Source organism: Rattus norvegicus, chromosome 17, assembly GCF_021556685.1.
Source record: "Rattus norvegicus strain SHRSP/BbbUtx chromosome 17, alternate assembly SHRSP_T2T, whole genome shotgun sequence".
Taxonomy (NCBI): Eukaryota; Metazoa; Chordata; class Mammalia; order Rodentia; family Muridae; genus Rattus; species Rattus norvegicus.
Window position 1 is genome coordinate 83722641 of NC_141550.1, and position 20518 is coordinate 83743158.

The window sequence follows — 20518 nt, forward strand, 5'->3', positions numbered from 1 at the left end:
AGACAAAAAAAAAAAAAAAAAAAGAAAATTACATAAAGGTTTCAAACTCTAGTTTTGCTGGGAATGTCACTCAATGGCAATATGCTTGCCTAACAAGCCCAAGGCTCCAGATTCAATCCCCACTACAACAAATAAATAAAATATGCTAGATTGACTATATATTCAACTTATTATTATAATCAAAGTGACATCATTAACACACCTCTTATTATCCTATTGTCTTTACAGCTTTATTAGCATAACTTTGCTATGCCAGTTTACTCTTACATTGGGAAATGATTTAATTGCTCATTATTAAAAAGTTCCTGATAGACCCATCAATACTTCACAAGGGCCACCAAGAGAAAGGTTGGCTTATGTTTCCTTAAACACTTCAGCCTCTGTCTTCCTGCTTTGTATATCCACCAATTCTAAATTGTTAAACATGATCCACCCTGTAACTACATCAAGATCTGAAAGCTTCTTCTTAAACCAAACTTCTGGCTTTCAATAGAAATTGACCTTTTCCCTCTGCAGAAGACCCCTGGGAGTCTGGTGGAGGAAATACTCTCCCTTCCTGAACTGAGAGGCAAACTTGATTCTATCTCACCTGCAGGCTGTGTTGCTGAAGTGTGGAGGTGTCACTGTACCATGCAAGAAAGGGACTTAATGACTTACAGAGAAATAATGATCTAAAGGACACACTGTTCATATCAGTAAAAATAGATATGGAAGAGGAACTGATAGAAAGATTGCGTTGTTGGAAACAGTAAGTATGAAAGTCTGGTGCCCTAGCACACCCTGTTCTCCATATTTAGCTGTCGTGGTTCCAAGTGGTTTCAACACTCACCACCGTCTGACATACTAATCACATACATACATACATACATACATACATACATACATACATACATAAATACACACATACATACATAAATACACACATATTTTCTTGTTTAATTTTTATCTGTTTTTAGTGAAATATAAGCTTCATAATGACAAGATCTTATTCTCTGCTGTATTCTCAGCATCATATACAATAGAATGGGAAGGGGGAAATAAAGAAGAAAGGGGGAAGGAAAGAAGTAAATGCTTTCTTTTTCTGTACATCATGATACCAGATCCCTACAATTAGATTGACAAGATACAGATTAACATGTAATGGATTTGGAACATTGTATGTACCCATAAATATCTCAATGGTGATAACATCGCATGGGTTTGTGTCTGGGTTTGTATAGCATCTTAAGAAAGAACAATAATTTTGTAAAGAATTGAAAAGACAAAAGAGGTTTTGTGCTTTGAGGGTCAATACAACACACCATAGAAAAGAAAAAGACGCAAGAAAAATTAATGGAGGACGAGGTGCTTTTGCAAGGCTGGTACCATTGCCCTGACCTAGTCTCCTGCTCTGATTGTCATAAATCACCCTTCTGAGTGTCACCACTGGCATCTGAAATGTCTTCCAATGCCCATGTGCTGAAGACTTGGTTTCCAGTCCATGACAGTGGGAAGAAGTGAAGTCATTGAGTATGTGAACTTGAAGGGAATATTATGGCTTTGGTCACTTCTTCCTCTTCCTCCTCATTTTCTTCTTTTCCTTCTGTCTCAGGTACCATGAGGTGAACACCTTTCTTTTGCTAGATAATGCCCATTACAATGTCTGCCAAACAACCGCAGACTGAAACTTTTGAAACTATGACTTGAAATAAATATTTTCAGAAAGCTGATTGCCTCAAGTACTTTGTCACATGGAGACCTCTGTAATAGCACAATGCAAGATGTCACAGACCTTTTCTTGTTTTCTTGTGCTTTTCCTCAGTTCAACATAATCAAATGTGCAAGACTGGCATAGTTATAAACATGTCCAACCCGTGGCTTTCAGGTCTGTCTTAGTTAGGGTTTTACTACTGTGAAGAGACGCCATGACCAAGGCAATTCTCATACGGAGAACATTTAATTGGGACTGGCTTACAGATTCAGAGGTTCAGTCCATTATCATCCAGGCAGGAATATGGCAACATCCAGGCAGATATGGTGCAAGAGTAGCTGGGAGTTCTACATCTTCATCTGAAAGCTGCTAGCAGAATACTCAATTCCAGGCAGTTAGGATGAGGGTCTTGAAGCCCCCACACACAGTGACACACCTATTCCAACAAGGCTGTACCTTCTCATAGTGCCACTTCCAGGCCTAAGCATATACAAACCATCCCAATGTCCATACAACTGCACGTGACTGAAGATGGCTATGAAAAGGGGTGGGGGTTAAGAAAACAACAAACCTTCTTGAAAATCAGAATTTTGTGGTTTTTTTTTTTTGGTATCTTGGTTGCATAGTTCTTAAATGTGAACTTTATAAATGACTACCCTGCGTTACACTGTCTAAAGGTTGGACTACTTACTAGAGCATCACACTATATTCGGAATAGGAGAAGAGGTGGAGAAAGAGAGTACAGCCCATGAGGAATTCCCTAGGGGCAAAACAGTGGCATCTATTTCTCAGTTCGGGTTGTGAAGTCTAGTACTCTCCTCTTCTATTATTTTAAACCTCTGTAAGAGTTGGCTCTGGACACCTGGGTTATGTTAGTGGCACTCTGGGGACTTTAGACGAGCAATAAGAAGTGCCACTGTCCCATGGCCTCCAGGCTTAGATGCTGAAGTGGCTTTGAGTTGCAATCCACAAATGGAGGGTGGTGCTTGGGAGTTCTACGGGCAGCAGGTAAGCATGTTTCAGCCTCTTTTGACTCTGGCACAGACAAAACCAAGCCCTACCTGCCCAAAATGAGCAGAAGAAAGCCAGATTCTGCCAGCGTATTGACCCTGATTTTTGGAAGGTATGGTTTGAAGGTAAAATGTCTCCCAGAGGCAATTGTGCTTGAATACTGACTCCCTGCACGGTGGCTCTGTTTGGGGAAGGTATGGAAATTTAAGGAGATGGAACCTCCCTAAAGGAACTTAGATGCTGGGCGGTGGGACTAGATTATAGATTGTAGGCCTCTTTGCCTCTGGCCTATGCTTCTGGGCTCTGAGCCTCTACGTCTCTCAGCATCCGGGACTGCTTCGATGGGATCAAGTTGTACCTCATGAGCTGGTCTTGCTCTGAGATCACAAACCGATCCTCCTTGAAGCCGTTAGCCACAACAAAACTTTCCTCTCTAAAATTGTGCTCATTGGCTATTTTGGTCACAGTGAGGAAGAAGGTAACTAAAATAGGAAAGCAGGAATGCTGAGAGATAGAGGGACAGAAGGAGGGAGGGAGGGAGGGAGGGAGGGAGGGAGGGAGGGAGGGAGGGAGAGAGAGAGGGAAGGAGGGAGGTAGCTTTTAAGGACCAGGACTGCAGCAGACTCAGGACAAGGACAAAGTCAGTGAAGTACTCTCTTCAGTCAACCAAATTTCAGAGTGCTCCAAAGCACTTGGCAATCCAGGAAATAAGCTTTTCACACAGCATTTTAATAAATTAAAATTAATGCAGAGCAACCATGATGAACAAATATCCAATTTTAAAACAAAGGCAGAACCATTGCAAATGATTTGTTTTTCCTTTTGCCTCAAGCTCAAACATGGCTCCCCACAGCACTGTGACTGATTCCGACTTTATCTAAAATGTTTATTTTTTTCTTCACTGTGGATATTTTTGCATTAATGTTGATACTTGAAAATAGGTCTCGGGAGACAGCACAGTTTGACAACATGCTTCTCACGTGAATACAACCGTGAGTTCATTTGCCCTCATCCACATAAAAAGTAAATATGGCGTCATGAACCTAGAATCTAGGTACTAGGGAGGAGGAGACAGGATATTCCCTGGGGTTCATTGGCCAGTCAGTCAAATCAGTGAATTGTAGATTCAATGACAGACCCTGTCTCAAAAAATAAGGTCTTTTTTCATTTTTTATTGGTTATTTTAGTTATTTGTTCCAAATGCTATCCCCCTTCCCAGTTTCCGCTCCACAAGCCCCTATCACCTCCCCACTCCTGCTGCCTCTCTGAAGGTGTTCACCCACCCACCTACTCCTGCCTGAGCACCCTAACATTCCTCCACAGAACCAATGGAACCCCCTCCCAGTGATGTCTGATAAGGCCATCCTCTGCTACTTATCCAGCTGGAGCCATGGGTCCCCCCATGTGTAGTCTTTAGTGATTTAGTACCCAGGAGTTCTGGGGGGTCTGGTTGGTTGTTCTTCCTATGGGGCTGCAAACCCCTTCAGCTCCTATAGTCCTTGCCCTAGCTTCTCCAATGGCTGTGTACATCTGCATCTGTATTGGTCTGGATCTAGCAGAGCCTCTCAGAGGACAGCTATACCAGGCCCCTGCCAGTGAGCACGTCTTGGCATCAGCAATAGTGTCTGGATTTGGTATCTGAAGATGGGATGGATCCCTAGGTGGGGCTGTCTCTGGACAGCCTTTCCTTCAGTTTCAATTAGCCAAAAGGAAGCTCAGAATAGCCATGATACAACTCATAGACCATATGAAACCCAAGAAGAAAGATTACACCAAAGTGTGGATGCTACAGTCCTACCCAGAAGGGGGAAGAAAACAATTTCTGAGAAGTAGAGGGAGAGAGGGATCTGGGAGGGAGAGAGGAGGGGGAAGGAAAAAGGGAGGCTGGTTCAGATATGGGAAGGGATGTGGGAGAAGAATGGAGGGTCGGGAATTTGAAAGTAGGTATGTAGCGGTGGGGGAGGAGGAACTGGGGGTAGCCTCCAGAAAGTCCCAGATGCCAGGGATCCAAGAGGTTACCAGAACCAAACAGGGAGGACATTAGCCAAAATAAACAGCAAAGGGGAGATAGAACCTGTAGAGACCATATCCAGTGGATAGGCATGGCCTCCAGCTGAAGGATAGGACTACTTACCCATCTCAAAAATGTTAATCCAGGATTTCTCCTGTCAAAAGGAAATGCAGGAACAAGGAGAGGAGCAAAAAAATAGTGACTGGAAAAAACACCTATTTTTGATTTCAGGTCTACACACACACACACACACACATACACACACACACACACACACACTTTGTATTGTATTTGACATACTTCATTAAAATAAGAGAACAAATAAGAAATATTTTATATATATTACAGAGCACTAGCTCATTACAGTGATAGGAAAGCATGAGATCTGCTTTCCGTATGTTCAAATGCAGAGAAGCCAGTGTCTCCATTTTTTTTCTAATTGCTGTGATGAAATGCCCTAACAGAAGCAACTTAATGGAAGACGGGGTTTGTTCTGGCCCCCAGTTCTGAAGGGACACAGTCCATCCTGGAGGGGAAGGCATGGTGACAGGAACAGGAAGCTGATAAGTCACAGTGTATTCATACTCAAGAAATAAAGCATGAACAGGAAGGAGAGCTCCGTTATAAAGCTTGACCATACACACATCTCACCCCCTACACACACACACACACCCATACACATCACACACACTGACCCACTTCCTCCAACAAGGACCCATCTCCTAGACACTCTGCCACCTTCCTGAGCAGCATCTTCAATTGAGGAACCATCAAGTGTTCAAGTGAGGGAGACGATGACGGGAAGATTTGCAGTTAAACCACAACAGCATTGGCAAGTCTGAGAGCCATGGAACTAATGGCGTAAGCTCTAGTCTGAATCTAAGAAAGAGAGTGCGTGGCATCTTTTTGTTTTATCCTGGTCCTCAACACTTTTACTAATGCCTGTGTTGTTGTGATATAGCTCAGTTGACTGAATTCATGCCTACTGTGCACAAGGGTATGGGTTCAGTGGTCAGTACTGCAATAAATAGAAAACTAAATGATGCCTATGCACACTGCAGGTAGAAAAATCTGTTTTATACACTACTTTGTAGCACTACCCCAGACGCACCCAGAAATAATGTCCAGTAAGTGGGCTGGCTTGTTTTTGGTAACATGGTACAAACTAGAGTCACCTGGGAAGACAGAGCCTCAATTGAGTAATTGTCGCCATCACATTTGCCTGTGGACGTGTCTACAAGGCATTTTCTTGATTGCCATAATTCTTCAAATTAACATGGAGGGGTAGGAGAATGAATTCCAGTGGCCTTTTCTCCTGAAATCCTTATAAGTTTTCTAGATCCTACCCATGGTTTTCACTGTATTTTCAAACAACATCATGCATATTTAAGAAAAGGGTGATTCTATTTCAAAGAAAAACAAACTCTGACCCTGTGTTTTATGTGCTTTGAAATGTCCACAGCACCCCAGTTGTTGCAAAATAACCAGTGGGCAAAAGGCGGCTGCAGCAGCACCAATGACTGTCCTTAAATTGCCCCTGTATCCCTTCAGCAAAGAGAGATGAGTCATTGTTATGAGAAAACAAAAGCAAGAACTATAAATGACATGTACAACAAAAGCAAGACGCTCCCGTGAGCAGGCTTCAAATCACCAAGAACAACAAGATACCTGTACTCTCAAGTAAGAGGAAAGGCCGAGGAAAGGCAAAAGACATTTAATGAATGGCCTAGAAGTTGAGTTGTCAGTAGGTGACCATCCATCCCTAAGGGGAAGAATCTACCCTCATCAAGGATAGTGACCAACCCCAAGGGAGAAAATTCAACCTTCTGCATGAACAGTGCCAAGCTCAGGGAGGGAGAGGGGACCATTTTCAGAATGGAAGATGTCTAATCCTAATCTGGTAGAATTTATCTTCAGCTTAGGTGGTACCCAGTTCACCCTCAACATAAGTCCAATGGGAGGGGAGAAGTCTACTATTAAAACGTGTAGGACTTCTTACCAGAGAGAGTAAAGATGCTAAGATTTTAAAAAAGCATTTGGTGTCACCATGGATGATGTCTAGTCTCAAGGGGAAAAGGTCCAACCACAGCATAAATGGTACCTAATCCCAAGTCTACCCTCTACAAGACGGATGGTGCCTATTGCCCACACGAACAAATTGGGAAGTGCCTTTTCAGACTTCAGCTCCTCCACAAACTTTCAGACCCGTATATATATTTAAAGATAAGGAACGCTTCATGGTTCTAAAAGCCATAATTTACATAAAAATGAAGTAATGGATTTTTAATACATTCAATGCCGCCTTAGAAAATTAGGGCAAGTCTTCACACCACAGGAAACTGTTAGGCATTGTGTGGGAATGGAACAGAATAGAGATACCCAGGCAAAAGAGAAGAGCCAGATATCAGTAGTTGGATCTGCCCTGAGGTACAAACACAGCACGCTGGCAACGAAGGATGGGGTTTCTAAAACACTAAGCTAGGAGATTGTCTGTTTCTGTGCTATTTGGGACACTGGAGAACCAGAAACAATGGGGGTTGCTAGTTGACTCGTGTGTCATGTTCTCTTAAGAAATGACGATTCTAGAACATTATTTTTTAATTGGATATTTTATTTATTTACATTAAATGTTATCCCCTTTCTTAGTTTCCCCTCTGGAAACCTCCATCTCATTCCCCATCCCCCTGCTTCTATGAGAGTGCTCCCCCTCAACCACTCCTTCCCACCTCCCTGACCTGGCACTCCCCTACATTGAGCCTTCATAGGACCAATGGCCTCTTCTCCCACTGATGCCTGATAAGGCCATCCTGTGCTACAATATGTGGCAGGAGCCATGGGTCGCTCCATGTGTATTCTTGGGAAGGTGATTTAGGCCCTGAGAGTTCTGAGGTTGGTGGATTGTTGTTGCAGAACATTATTTCTCTAGACAATGGAATCATATAATAAAGACAAGAGCAAACAGCACTGTAAATCTTAATCTTATATTTCTAAGTGAGCTTTGAGAGTTTGGAAACAGTAGAAACCAGGCGATAGTAACTGGGGCTGAGTGATTGACAGAGAAGAGAAAATTATTCAGATCATGGTTTGGAGTCAGAAAATGGGATGCCTGGGTAAGGTTTGAAAAGTGGGCTGAAGACATTTAAGAAAGAATTCAAAGTGAAAGAGGAGTTCGGGATGTAGACGTAAGTAGGACACGGAGAAGAGCAGAGACACATCCTAAAGAAAATGGGAAAAGAGAATTGGAGAAAAGTGAAATAGAGCTACAAAATGTGTGAACGTGTTGAAAGTGCTGAAGGGAAATGTAAGAATGGTCACTTGGAAACTTGGAACTGTGGTTGGGAGGTTCTCTCTCATACTCAGTTTGAGATTCAGTTGAATATTAAGAGGGACCTTGAACTGGGAATGTCATGAGCAAACTGCCCTCATCAGTGGGTGGAGGCCATTGTAGTAGGAATGGTTTGCTAGCCAGGGAATGGGAGCCCAGCAAAGGGATGATGTCACTCATTTTTCTGTTTCTCTCACACGCTCTTCCATTTTGACAAAGCACAGAAAAGACCCTCCTGAGATGCCAGTGGAGTGCTCTCAAGCCTCAGAGCCTCCGAACCCACAAGCTGAATAAACACCCATGCTCTAAAAATTACCCAGCCCCATGTATTCTGTTATACCAACACAAGATTGATTAAGAGAATAGCATACACCTGGAATAAAAGTCTCCAAAGAAGAAAATCAAAGCAGAGACAACCACTATAAACTGGAAATATCCCAGGCACACAGAAGATCTGGGTGTGTGTTGACAGAACACAGAAGACGCCTTTGAAAATCAGTCCAGAGTAGTCAACAGGAAACATTTTAATAAATCTGTGGGACATACAGAAACGAGAAAAATAAGACAAAAATATTTAAACCAAAGCAAAAGACAGTAAGATGGGCAAAGATTTCTCAGTAGCATTCTCCATAGTGTAATGGAGGAATGCGATAATGTTGAGAGACAAAACGCAGACAAAGGGTTTGCCCCAGAAAAACAGACTTTGGGTTTAAAGTTGCACACAATTAAATTAAATTTTTTTAAAATGATTTGAAACTATTATACTGACAGTATTGGGAATGTACATAGGAGCTATGAATATATCCAAAAAAAAATGGTTCTTGAGTACATACAAGTTCCAACTGCATTCACTAGCCAACGTAACTGAATACCCACACTGCCCAAATTGTAGAGCATAAATAGCACTTTTCATTAAAAGAAACCATTCTCTGTTTCCCAGATCCAATTCTCCAGTTTTGTATCCAGAAGAACACCTATGGCGGCCTTCCTTGCCCCCTGTTCCATCTCTTTTGAATCCCATAGACCTCTCCCTTTCCCCACTTGATGCTTTGTCCCAGGCCCCAACCCCAGCAGGAACCACCTGCCAACCCAAGGCAACAAATAGGTCTGAAGTGGAAACTCCTTACCTTCTGTTCCTCCAATCCAAGCCCTACTCTCATTTCCAGCTCTGCGGCAGAAAACCTACTGTAATCTGCTTATTAATCTCTGACCCTATCCACAGTGGATCACAAAGATCTTCTCCAACCTTCCTAACCCAAACTTATCTCATCAACCCAGCTTCCAACACTAGCAGATATACCCTGGAAACACACCAGCTGAGCAGTCCAGGAAAGCAGGATGTCAGAAAATTTCCTACCTGTCAGCACATAGCCACCACAACTTCCTATATCAAAAGGAGGAAGCAGAAACCAAGGAAAAAAAATACTCACCAACAGACACAAAAACAGATGCCGTCACCCAGATCTCTATTTATCCCAAGCCCAGATGTCTAGATTCCAGCATAAAAACACAATCAGTAACAGCCAGGACAATATGTCTTCACTAGAATCCAACAATGTTACCACAGCAGATTCTGAATATTCCAATGTAGCTGGAGCCCAAGGGGGAAAAACTTAAAATAGCATGCACAAAAGTGGTAGAGGTCCTTAAAGAGGAATTGAACAGATCTCTTAAAGAAATGCAGAAAAACACAAACAGTATGAAGATATGAGTAAATCCCCTAAAGTAACCCAGGAAAATACAAATAAACAGTGTATGGAAATGAATAAAAATGTTCAAGAATTGATGATGGAAGTAGGATTGATAAAGAAAACCCAAACTGAGGGAATTCTGGGGAGAAGACCTTGGGGAATTTGAACATAAACTACAGAGGCAAGCTTCACAAAGAAAATGCAAGAGATGGAGTCTCAGAAATCCAAAAAACAAAGAAAACAAATGAAACCCTTGGGCATTGAAGATGTGATAAAGAAAAATGGATACGTCTATCAAAAAAGTTAAATCTAAAACAAAACACCCAGGAAATTTAGGACACTATGAAAAGATCAAATCTAAGAATGACAGGAATAGAGGAAGAAGAAACCCAGAAAAGGCCCAGAAAATATTTTCAACAAAATCAAAGAAAATTTTCCTAACCTAAAGAATGAGAGGCTTTTAAAGAAGCATAGAGAACACCAAAACAATTTGACCAGAAAAAAAAAACTCCCCTCATCACATAACAATCAAAACACTAAATGTACAGAACAAAGAAAGAATATTAAAAGCTGCAAGGGAAAATGACTAAGTAATATATAAAGGCCGACCTATTAAATTACACCTGATTTCTCAGTGGAGACTCAAAAGGTCAGAAGGAGAAGGAGGAGAAGGAGAAGGAGAAGGAGAAGGAGAAGGAGAAGGAGAAGGAGAAGGAGAAGGAGAAGGAGAAGGAGAAGGAGAAGGAGAAGGAGAAGGAGAAGGAGAAGGAGAAGGAGAAGGAGAAGGAACCCAGAATTTCTCAAACAACCCTGAACAGTAAAAGAATTATGAGATATCTCACTATTCCTGATCTCAAGAGGTATTACAAAGCTATAGTAATAAAAACATCCTGGTATAGGCATAAGAATAGACATTGATTGATTAAATGGAATTGAAGACCCAGACATAAATCACACACCTATGGGCACCTCATTTTTAATGAAGAAGCCATAAATTTTAAAAAAATGAGAGATATCTTTAATGAATGGTGCTGGTCAAACTGAATGACTTCATGAAGAAGAATGAAAACAAACCCATACCTGTTACTGTGTACAAAACTCAACACCAAATGAATCAAAGACCTCAACATAAAACTAGGTACATTGAACCTGATGAAAGAGAACTTAGGGCATAGCTTTGTACTCATTAGCACAGGAGAGGACTTCCAGAACAGAGTACAGATGGCATGGACAGTAAGATCAACCATTAATTTATGGGATCTCATGAAAAATAAGAAGCTCTTGCATGGCAAAGAACACCTTCGATCAGACAAGTATCAGCCTACAGAATGGGAAGATAAAATATTTATTCCACATCCAATAGAGGGCTAATATCCAAAAGATAGAAAGAACTCAAGAAACTTGATTTTTGAAAACCAAATAACCCAATTTTCAAAGGAGGTACAGGTCTAAACAGAAAATTCTCAGTAGAAGAAACTCTAAGGATGAGAAACACTTGAAGAAATTTCAACATGTTTAGCCATCAGGGAAATAGAAATCGAAATTTCTTTGAGATTCCACTTGGCTCCTGACAGAATCTGTGAGATCAATAACACAAGTGACAGCTCATGTGGTGAGGACGTGAAGCAAGGGAAACACACCTCCATTGCTGGTGGGAGTGCAAACTTGTGCGGCTACGCTGTAAATCATAAAAGCTCCTCAGAAAGACGAGATTCCATCAACTTCAAGATCCACTTATACTACTCTTGTGCATAGACCCAGAGGAAGCTTCATCCTACTGCAAGGACACTTTCTCAGCTATGTCCATTGCTGCTCTTTTCACAATAGGCTGAAATTAGAGACGACACAGAAGAATGGATAAAGACTATGTGGTACATTTACACAATGAAGAACTATTTTTAAAAAAATGGCATCACGAAATTTGCAATCACATGGGTGGAACTAGAAAAAAAAATCATCCTGAGTGAGGTGACCCAGACCCAGAAAGAAAAATAGAGTACGTATTCACTTATAACTGGATATTAGTCATTAAATAAATGACGACCAAGCTACAATGCATAGGCCCAGAGAAGTTAAGCAAAAAGAAAGACGCTGGGTGGGGGATACATGTATCTCCCTAGGTGACAGAAATCAAATACATTTTATAGGCGGACTGAAGCTGGGAAAAGAGAAGAAATTGGGAGAATGAGGTGGGACGTGGGAGGGGGTGGAATTAAGGGAGAGAAGGAGGGGGAAACACCTGTAATTGAATGCATTTGAGGGATGGCATGGAAACCTCATAAAGTAGAAAGTTCCTATAATATTTCCAAATACTGAGAGAGATTAAATCTCCACTGGTCATCTCTTGTCACCAAACCGAGCTTCCAGTCCTGGGGCTAGGTTTCATCCAACTAAGTTGTTAGCCAAAGGGTTTCCATGGAAATCTCAAAAAACAAAACAAAACAAAACCCCAGGCTGTTGCCAAGATAGTAGGTTGCTCTCCACAAATGGCTGTCCATTAAGACAACATCCACACAACTCAATGATCATGGACAGGTTGAGCTGGTACCTACACAGAACCTTCATCCCCGTTTTCTAGTGACTGTGACACAGAAAAGTACTCTGCCAGCTGCCAAAAGAGCTGTATAAACACCAGCTCAACCACAAAACTTTGATAGGCAATCTGTTCTGCCTTCAAAATACGTTAGGGTAATGGTGGCACAAACCTTAGGCAAGCAACTAGCTAATATCTAGCTTGCCTTAAGGTCCGCTCCACGGAGCCCAAACCTGGCACTGCTTAGGTGACTAAGAACCAGAAAGTAAATAGCCCAGAAACCTAGGGTGAAACCAAATACTACTGGCCTGAAAACAAAACAAAAGCAAAAACGACCCCCAAAGGAACAATAACAAGACTCCTAATCTTATTTTGCTATACCCACAGATCAGTGCCTTCTTCAGCCATCACCAAAGGAGCTTCCTCCTGCAGCGTATGAGAATAGACATGGAGAGTCGCAGCCAGACATTACAGAGAGACACTTTGGAGCTCTAAATGAGTTATCACCATCAAATCCCTTTCCTCAGAGCTCAGGGAACCCCTCTAAAAAGAAGGCAGAAAGACTGGGGGAGACCAAAGAGATAGAGGACACCAGGAGAAGAAGGCCCTCTTAAAACGACGGGGCAAAGTTCCTAAGAGCTCACAGAGACTACAGCAGCAAACACAGGCTTACATAGGGGTCTGCACCAAGTATCCAAATATATATATATATATATATATATATATATATGTATGTATATATATACTACAGTTGTAAGTTTAATACTTTTATGGGACTTCTAAATGTGTGAATAAGTGGGCCTTTGATTCTTGTGCCTTCTCTTGGGGCTTCTTTACTACTGTGCTTGCTTGGCGTATCCAACTTTAATGCGATGGCTTTTGTTTTATCTCATTACATTTTATTTGGTAAAGAAAGACTGTAACACTGAAAGATTATGTAGTTCTTTATTACAGTCATATGGTAGTCTACAAAAAATGAAGGCTATAGATAAAACCTGTATAAGAGTGTCAACAAAAAGAAAGAAAGAAACAGCTGCTCATATAAGTGACTGCCCTGGGGTCTAGAATAAGAAATGTACAAGGTAAGCCGAAAATATTGTGATGTGTAGAATAAACCTAAGAGACCATGCCAAAAGGACTTCAAGAGCCAAGTTGAAGAATCTCAAATTGGCCAAGAATGGACAATTTAAACATCAAAGAAACTACAGCTATAATTATTTGAAACACATCAAACTCATGTTAGTCCATTAATCAAAGTTGTTTCTAAAAAGAAAGTCATTGGCTTGATGTAGAAGATGCTGGGCACCAACTTGTTATTTTGAAAAAGTCATGAAGGCGCTATAAAATCAAAGTGTTATCTTTATCTTGGCTTACATGTCTTGATTGTAGCCCATAAAGTTTTGGAGTGTTATATGGCTAATATATGAGGGAAAAATTGTAGAATCAGAATATTGTGAAAGTGACAAGTCTTGGTTTTTAATTGAGGATATGTATTTCTTTTATGTTTTTTCTCATACTTTGGATAAATAAAACAAGACACTAAGAAAGCATAACATCATGAGACTTCCAGCTGGACAGTTTGTAGGAAACAGGCCACAGAATGACATTTGGCCTCAGACAAGTGGTGTATTCTTCAAAACCACCATCCATGACAGGAAGTAATCCCTGGGTAAAGGATCTACTTGAGTCCTCTTTTCACCAAAACCTCGGTTCTCAGTACAGGACATGGCAAACACTATCCCCCCTTGTAAACAAAAGGGTTTTATTAGCAGGTATTAGTTAAGTAACCATTTATAAATCAATAACAAATAAATCTGGATCCAGGCAGTCACCGTTAATGGCTGCTGGATATCACAGAGCGCCTCCTGGTGGCAAGATTCAAAGACATTTGGAAAGTATTGCCAGCAAAACTTTGAGTCAGCATTAACGTTCTACTCCTTCCTGGCCAGCTCATGAGAAAGGCAAAGGAGAGAAGCATTTTACAGCAGACACTATGGTGATGCAATCAGAAAATTATAGATATTAACGCTATATGAACAAGAAATCTGGTTCCCTTAATGAGTAACTTAGAGGTGGGAATGTTGAGACATACTTAAAATCACAGCTTTCACAAGATAGAGGCAGGAGAGATGCAATTTAAGGCTAGTCACGAGTAAACTAAATATCAATAGATTAAAAGAATATGAGATGGGCTGGGGATTTAGCTCAGTGGTAGAGCGCTTACCTAGGAAGCACAAAGCCCTGGGTTCGGTCCCCAGCTCCGAAAAAAAAAAAAAAAAGAATATGAGATATGTCAATAAATTCCACAGACCTTATTTGGATCTCAATTCAAACAAGCCAATTTTTTAAAATTGAAACAGAGCCAGACAAATTTGAACACTATGTAAAGAGCATCTAAAATTAAGAAATTGAGTCTGGGGAGATAGCTTAGTTTGTAAAGCGCTTGTCATGATTTGATCCCCAGCATCCATGTAAACATCTGAGCATGATGCATGTGCTTGTAATGCAACCACTAGGGAGGCAAATACAGAATGATCCTTGGGGCTCACCAGCCAGCCTGCCTACTCTAATTGGGGAACCCCAAAACCCAGTGAGAAACATCTCAAAAGACAATGTGGGTGAAACTTGAAAATGACAACTGAGGTTGACTTCTGGCTTGCACATGCAACTACACACACACACACACACACACACACACACACACACACACACCATGCACAAAAATTAAATTATTTTTAGTGTGTTTAGGTTTAGTAATGACTTTTCAGTTATATTTCTTATGCTTTAAGTATGCATACTAATACACTTTGGACCAAAACATAAATGAAAGATTTGAGTTATTGCAAAGTTTGCCCGACCCCCAAAACAAAGGCCAGCAATGAGCCAAAATTGCTCTTGAGTTTGCAATGGTTAATAACAAGCGATGAAATGTGGGGTTTGTTATACTATCCTCTATGATCAAAATGTTGCTTAAAATTTTACATCAGGAGGCCTGTGCTGGTTAGTTGTGGTTTTGTATTGTTTTTTGTTTTGTTTGTTTTGTTTTGTTTTGTTTTTTGTCAATTTGACACCAACTAGAGACACCTGGGAAAGAGAACTTCACCTGAAGAACTGACTCTATCAGTTTGGCCTATGGGTATATCAGTGGGGTGTTGTCTTGATTAATGATCGATGGAATAGCCTGGCCCACTGTGGGCGGCATCACCCCTAGGAAGGTGATCATAGTCTGCATAAGATAAATAGCTGAACCTGAGCCTGGAAGCAAGCCAGGACGCAGTGTTCTATCTCTGTCACTGCTTCAGTTCCTACCTCCAGTTTCCTGCCTTACCTTCCTACTTGGGTTTGCCTCCATGAGGGACTGTGATTGGGATGTATAAACCAAAAAAACCATTTTCTCCCCAAGTTGCTCTGGGCCAGAGTGGTTTATCACAGCAACAGAAAGCAAACTAAGTACAACGTTTTAAGCCCACACATTCATGTCCCCACTTGATTATTCATGGTTTGCCTCTGCCGGTCCACCTATAATGAGCATGTTAGATTAATGGTCTGGGTCACCAAGCTATTTGAAAATGAACCCCACATTGGGGGGATAAATCACACTGTAACTGTGACATATTTCCCTTGATGGTGTTGTATATCATTTGTCAATGAATGTTAATAAACGCTAGGTGGCATGGCGATTACTTTATACTAAATGGGCAAAAGAGAAAACCGATTATCTCACTGACATGAGTAAAACTATCTGTCAACCTTGGGGCATGATGACATCACTTTTGAAATTATGTCATTTCGTAATAGATGAAGGTATCTTCTTTTCATTTCACAATTACAGTGTTGCCTATACATTACAGTTCACCTGAACCTAATCTTTCAAAATTTTGTTTACATGCTAACAATTATTCTTGCATTTGCTCATCTTCTAATATTTTATGACATGGCTGTGGATGAAAACATCTTTTTCATTTTTAAATTACAGTCTTGCCTACCTATGACTATGTAAACTTATTTCTTAAGCTTGTTTGTATATAAAAATATTTGCTTTTGCATGTGTTCATTTCCCAACATTTTATAACATAGCTGCACTCTGACAGAATAAAACTGAAATTGAATTCTGCACAGTTATGTAGGGAGGAGAATTTTGTATTCTTCAATCAAGACTCACACAAAATATTCCAATGCTATAAAAATTAATATGAAGTAGCCCTGAGTCTTTCTCTAATATCTGCATGTTGCTTCCCGCTTCTAACTCTTGTGTCATTAATTGGTCCCAACTCATATGTTAGTGTTCCTTCCAGCCGACTTTTTCATTACCAAAATAATATATCATTCTATTTTTATAGTCCATGACTAATTTAGGAAAGCACTGAGATTTTAATTAATGGCTTTTGATTTAAATATTCTAACAAGCACATTATTTTAAACAACAAAAATAAATAAATACAACTTAGACTCCGGGGATACTGTAGAAAAAACAGTGCAAATATTTGGCTGTCTAGAGATTCACTCTGCTTGGTGGTATTGGCCCACTTTTTTCATTTCGCTGGCGTTTCAGTATACTTCATTCAATCCTTCATTAACTAAATATCTAGGTACTTCCCACGTGAGTGTATTCGGGCAGATGCTAAGAATACAGAGGTGAGCACCGCACTGAATCTCCACAGAGGGACCTGAGGGAGAAATCTTTAAGAGCTGGCGGCAGGCAGAGGCGTTAGGAGCAAAGGTAAATTCGGTGGTGTTCAGGAAGAGAGCCAGTGTACCGTGGAGAAGCATGGTTTAGAATAAAGAAGAAATAAAAGACAGTGGAGAGGCACATCACAGTATGGTGAGGTTGAATTGGATGACCCGTTAGATCCTTCCACACACATAATTGCATAGCAGTGGCATCAGAAGATCTTGGCTTCACCATTTGCCATTTCCATGATTATTTGTAGACTCTTTTCTTCTCTAAATCTTGTGCCCTAATCCATCAAACAGTGGTGTTTACGTAAGACGATACACTCAAAGCCTGTGCTTGGCATTCCCTACCTAAACAGCGACGGTTAATATTTGCTTTTGCATTTCCCTTCTCGAAACATCGCCTGTCTGTGTTCTTATTTTTATTCCAGCAAAAGCCCTAAGAGTGACTTGGGAGATATATAACAGCCTTTATCACTTTTGTATTTACAAAAAAGGAGACTCAAACTCAAACAGGATGCATCTGACACGATCGCAGAATCCCTCCGACCTCCCATTCAGCCCTCTATTGACCATCACACAGGATTCTATTTTAGCTTCCGTTTGAACAAGCAAGAAGCTTCATCCCCTACTGGGGACTTGTACAGATTTGTTCATCTCGCACCTCGAGATGTCAGGTTCCCCTTTGGGTTTTTCCTACTCTTCCAAAGGATCGATCTTAAACAGAAGCACTTTCTCTCCTGCTAAGCCTTGTGTTTGGGAGGTTCAAGGTTATGAATGTCCTGCCAGTCAACCTGTTTGAATGAAGACCTGTAAGTGTTTTTAATCATTTTTATGTGCACTAAAGTCTCTCCCCTATCTTTCTTCCATTATTTTGGATTTTTCTGAAATAAAGCTTTCTCTACAAGCTGTTTCTCAGGAAATCCTAAAAGCTTCTGGTAGAAACTGCCTCAATGGGATAGCATACCTCAGATAAAAAGTCACACCATCTTAGTCTGTAAGTTCATCCTCTCTTGAAAATTCAGACACAAAGCCATGCCTAGCCTACTTTTTACTTGAATTGCAAATAATAAAGAGAACTAAAAAATCTTTCATGGCCTTAGGAGAATGAGAGGAAGGTGATGGCTCTCTGGGCACTCAGTGTAACAGTCTCTCCTCCATTTAAACATTTTAGAGCCGACCTCTCTGCTAGCTAAAAATGTCAGGACAGGGCTTCCAGGCTCTAGCTGTCATACACCCAGGTGTATAACACCATCTTAATTTTCTCCCAGACAGTTCCTGTGTGATCCGGAAGGAACACAAAGACGTTTCCTTTCTCGCAGTCATTGGAAAGTGATGCTCAATGATTTTCTGTAACTGTTAAGGAAATTTAAATGCACTTTAATTTATTTACTGAGGTTCATTCTCTTCTTTGTATATGCCAGATTCTCCTACTACCCAAACAAAGGATCTTTTTCTTAATTCTCTGAATCCTAGTTGGGTTGGGAAAATGCTTGTAACCTGTGCCTTGTGCCTACACCCTTGGCTCTATGGACCCCCCTCTGAGCACTGATTTCCCTCCCTAAGCTATGGCAGTGGCATCCTACTTTAAGTACTTAGCATAGCTCCCTGCATGTGCTAGGCAGGAGCAGAGAAAATGTAAATCAAACTGAATTCTCTGATCTCAAACCGGAAGGACTGTATGTACCGAAAAGGTGACGCCAGGAAGAATAATGCATTCCTTTGAAGCCTTAGAGAAGGAGGAAAAAAATATTAACAATGAGAGTGTATTTCAAATTATGGATCTCAGAATCCTAAGTTCTTAATTCAAGCCATAAACACAGGCACCAAATTGTTCTTGCTACAAAAGGAAAGAGAGTGAGATGGGAGAGAGTATATGCTGATGGTTTGGGTTGTTTTTATGATGGGAGAAACCTGTCTCTCATGGAATTCAGACTGCTGCATGTAGCAGAGTCATTACAGCTCAGCAAGTGTAAGTCTGTCAAAGGTCTCACTTTAAGTGTGTTTCCCTGAAAATTATCTCCGGCCATTTGTCTTGAACAGTTTTTTTCCCCCAAAATAAGCTCTTTGCTGAAAAAAAATGGACAAAAGGGAAAAGAACTGAATATTGATGCAAGGCATCAAAACCAACAAGAGATTCCCAGAATAGACAAGAACACAAAGCTTGGCTTGTAGGTTCCCTAACTACTTGGGGAACTAGGAATGATTTATTTTATAAAGAGAAAATTGCAGCCTGGGTAACACTATCATTGGACTCTTTGTTACAAATCAATCAGTTAAGCCAGGTGGTCCTTTACAACTTTTCAGTGTTATGGTTTTAATCAAAGACCACCAGGCAATGTAATCATTAAAAGATAAGCCATGGTGTAAAGTCACTGGGAGAGTGTCCTTGAAGGAGATATTGAGACGCTAGCCCCCTCTCTGTCTCTCTTAGCTTCCTAGCTGCTGAGAGATAAACAATGCTCCCCCTGCCCATGGTACACTGCACCATGACAGGGTCCAAGCAACCCTGTCATGAAACTACCGAAACTGTGAACCAAAGTAAACACTGATTCCTTACAAGAGGTTCATCTTAGGATGTTTCCAGGTTATCCATGGAAATTTAATACATAATAGGATATGTTAAATAGGCACATAATGAAAGATCTATAAGCTTCCCAGAAATATCTCCTAACATGTTTTATAACTGCTGATACTGGGCATGGTGGGTCAGATCTTTAACTCTACCACTCAGGAGGCAGAGGCAGCAGATCTCCGAGTTATCTGTGATATATGATTCAGGACTCACAGTCCTTTGATTCCTCCTGTCTCTTGTCCCATGAGAAAGTGAATTTTGGAGCATCTTGAGTTTCCCTTTTTGCACTGGCCACCTGGATGCTGAGTGTCAATCTGTGGCTTAATTTAATAAAGAGTCATTCTAGCAACATTTTTTAAAACCTCAAATATTATGTCATCTTAAAGGCAATGTTAAGTAACTGAGCTAAGACTAAACTCAATTATCTCTGCAGCCTAATCTCCAAATATGCTAAGAAGTGGAGATTAATCACAGGAAAGCAGTGCTTTGAGGCTGAAGGATACAGGCCTTAAACTGAAAAGGTTTGGGGTGGGAAGTGGTAAAGCAAGACATTGTGGAGGCAACAAAAGGAAGGGAAGTTTGTTTTGTCATTATAAAATGCAATATTCCTAATCACTAATAAGTCAATTTTCTTAAAATTAACCAGTCTGGGAAGCATACCAAGAAAGGAGGCCAATTAGAGTTAGTTCTCTGTGCTTTTTAAGCGTCTTGTAGCTGGTCTTACTAGTACACTCACATTTGTTCTGGTCTTGACCTTTAGTTTTAAGACTATGGCCACATTATATATTGCTTTTAAGCCAGTTGCGAATCTTTATAGAATAAATAATGGCAAGAACTTATAAATAATTCTAGCTGCTAGAGAATGCAGTTGAGGTAGAGCCTTTCAAGAAGAGTAAATCTCAGACCAGGAAAAGAATAGGAAAATAGATCAGAAGTGAAATAGCACCGTGCTTAATAACTGTCCACTCGGAGTTTGCAGCAGACTTACCGCACAGTAATCCATCTAGT

The 20518-nt window shown here is 40.7% G+C and overlaps 1 protein-coding gene across 1 annotated transcript in view; it reads right to left on the reverse strand.

Moving 5' to 3' along the window:
- Positions 1-9305, reverse strand: part of St8sia6 (ST8 alpha-N-acetyl-neuraminide alpha-2,8-sialyltransferase 6) — a 182351-nt gene extending 173046 nt beyond the window's left edge. The window contains exon 1 of the mRNA XM_087590272.1: positions 9165-9305. The gene's annotated coding sequence lies outside the window, so the exon portion shown is untranslated. The remainder of the gene's footprint in view (positions 1-9164) is intronic.
- Positions 9306-20518: the final 11213 nt, after the last annotated feature.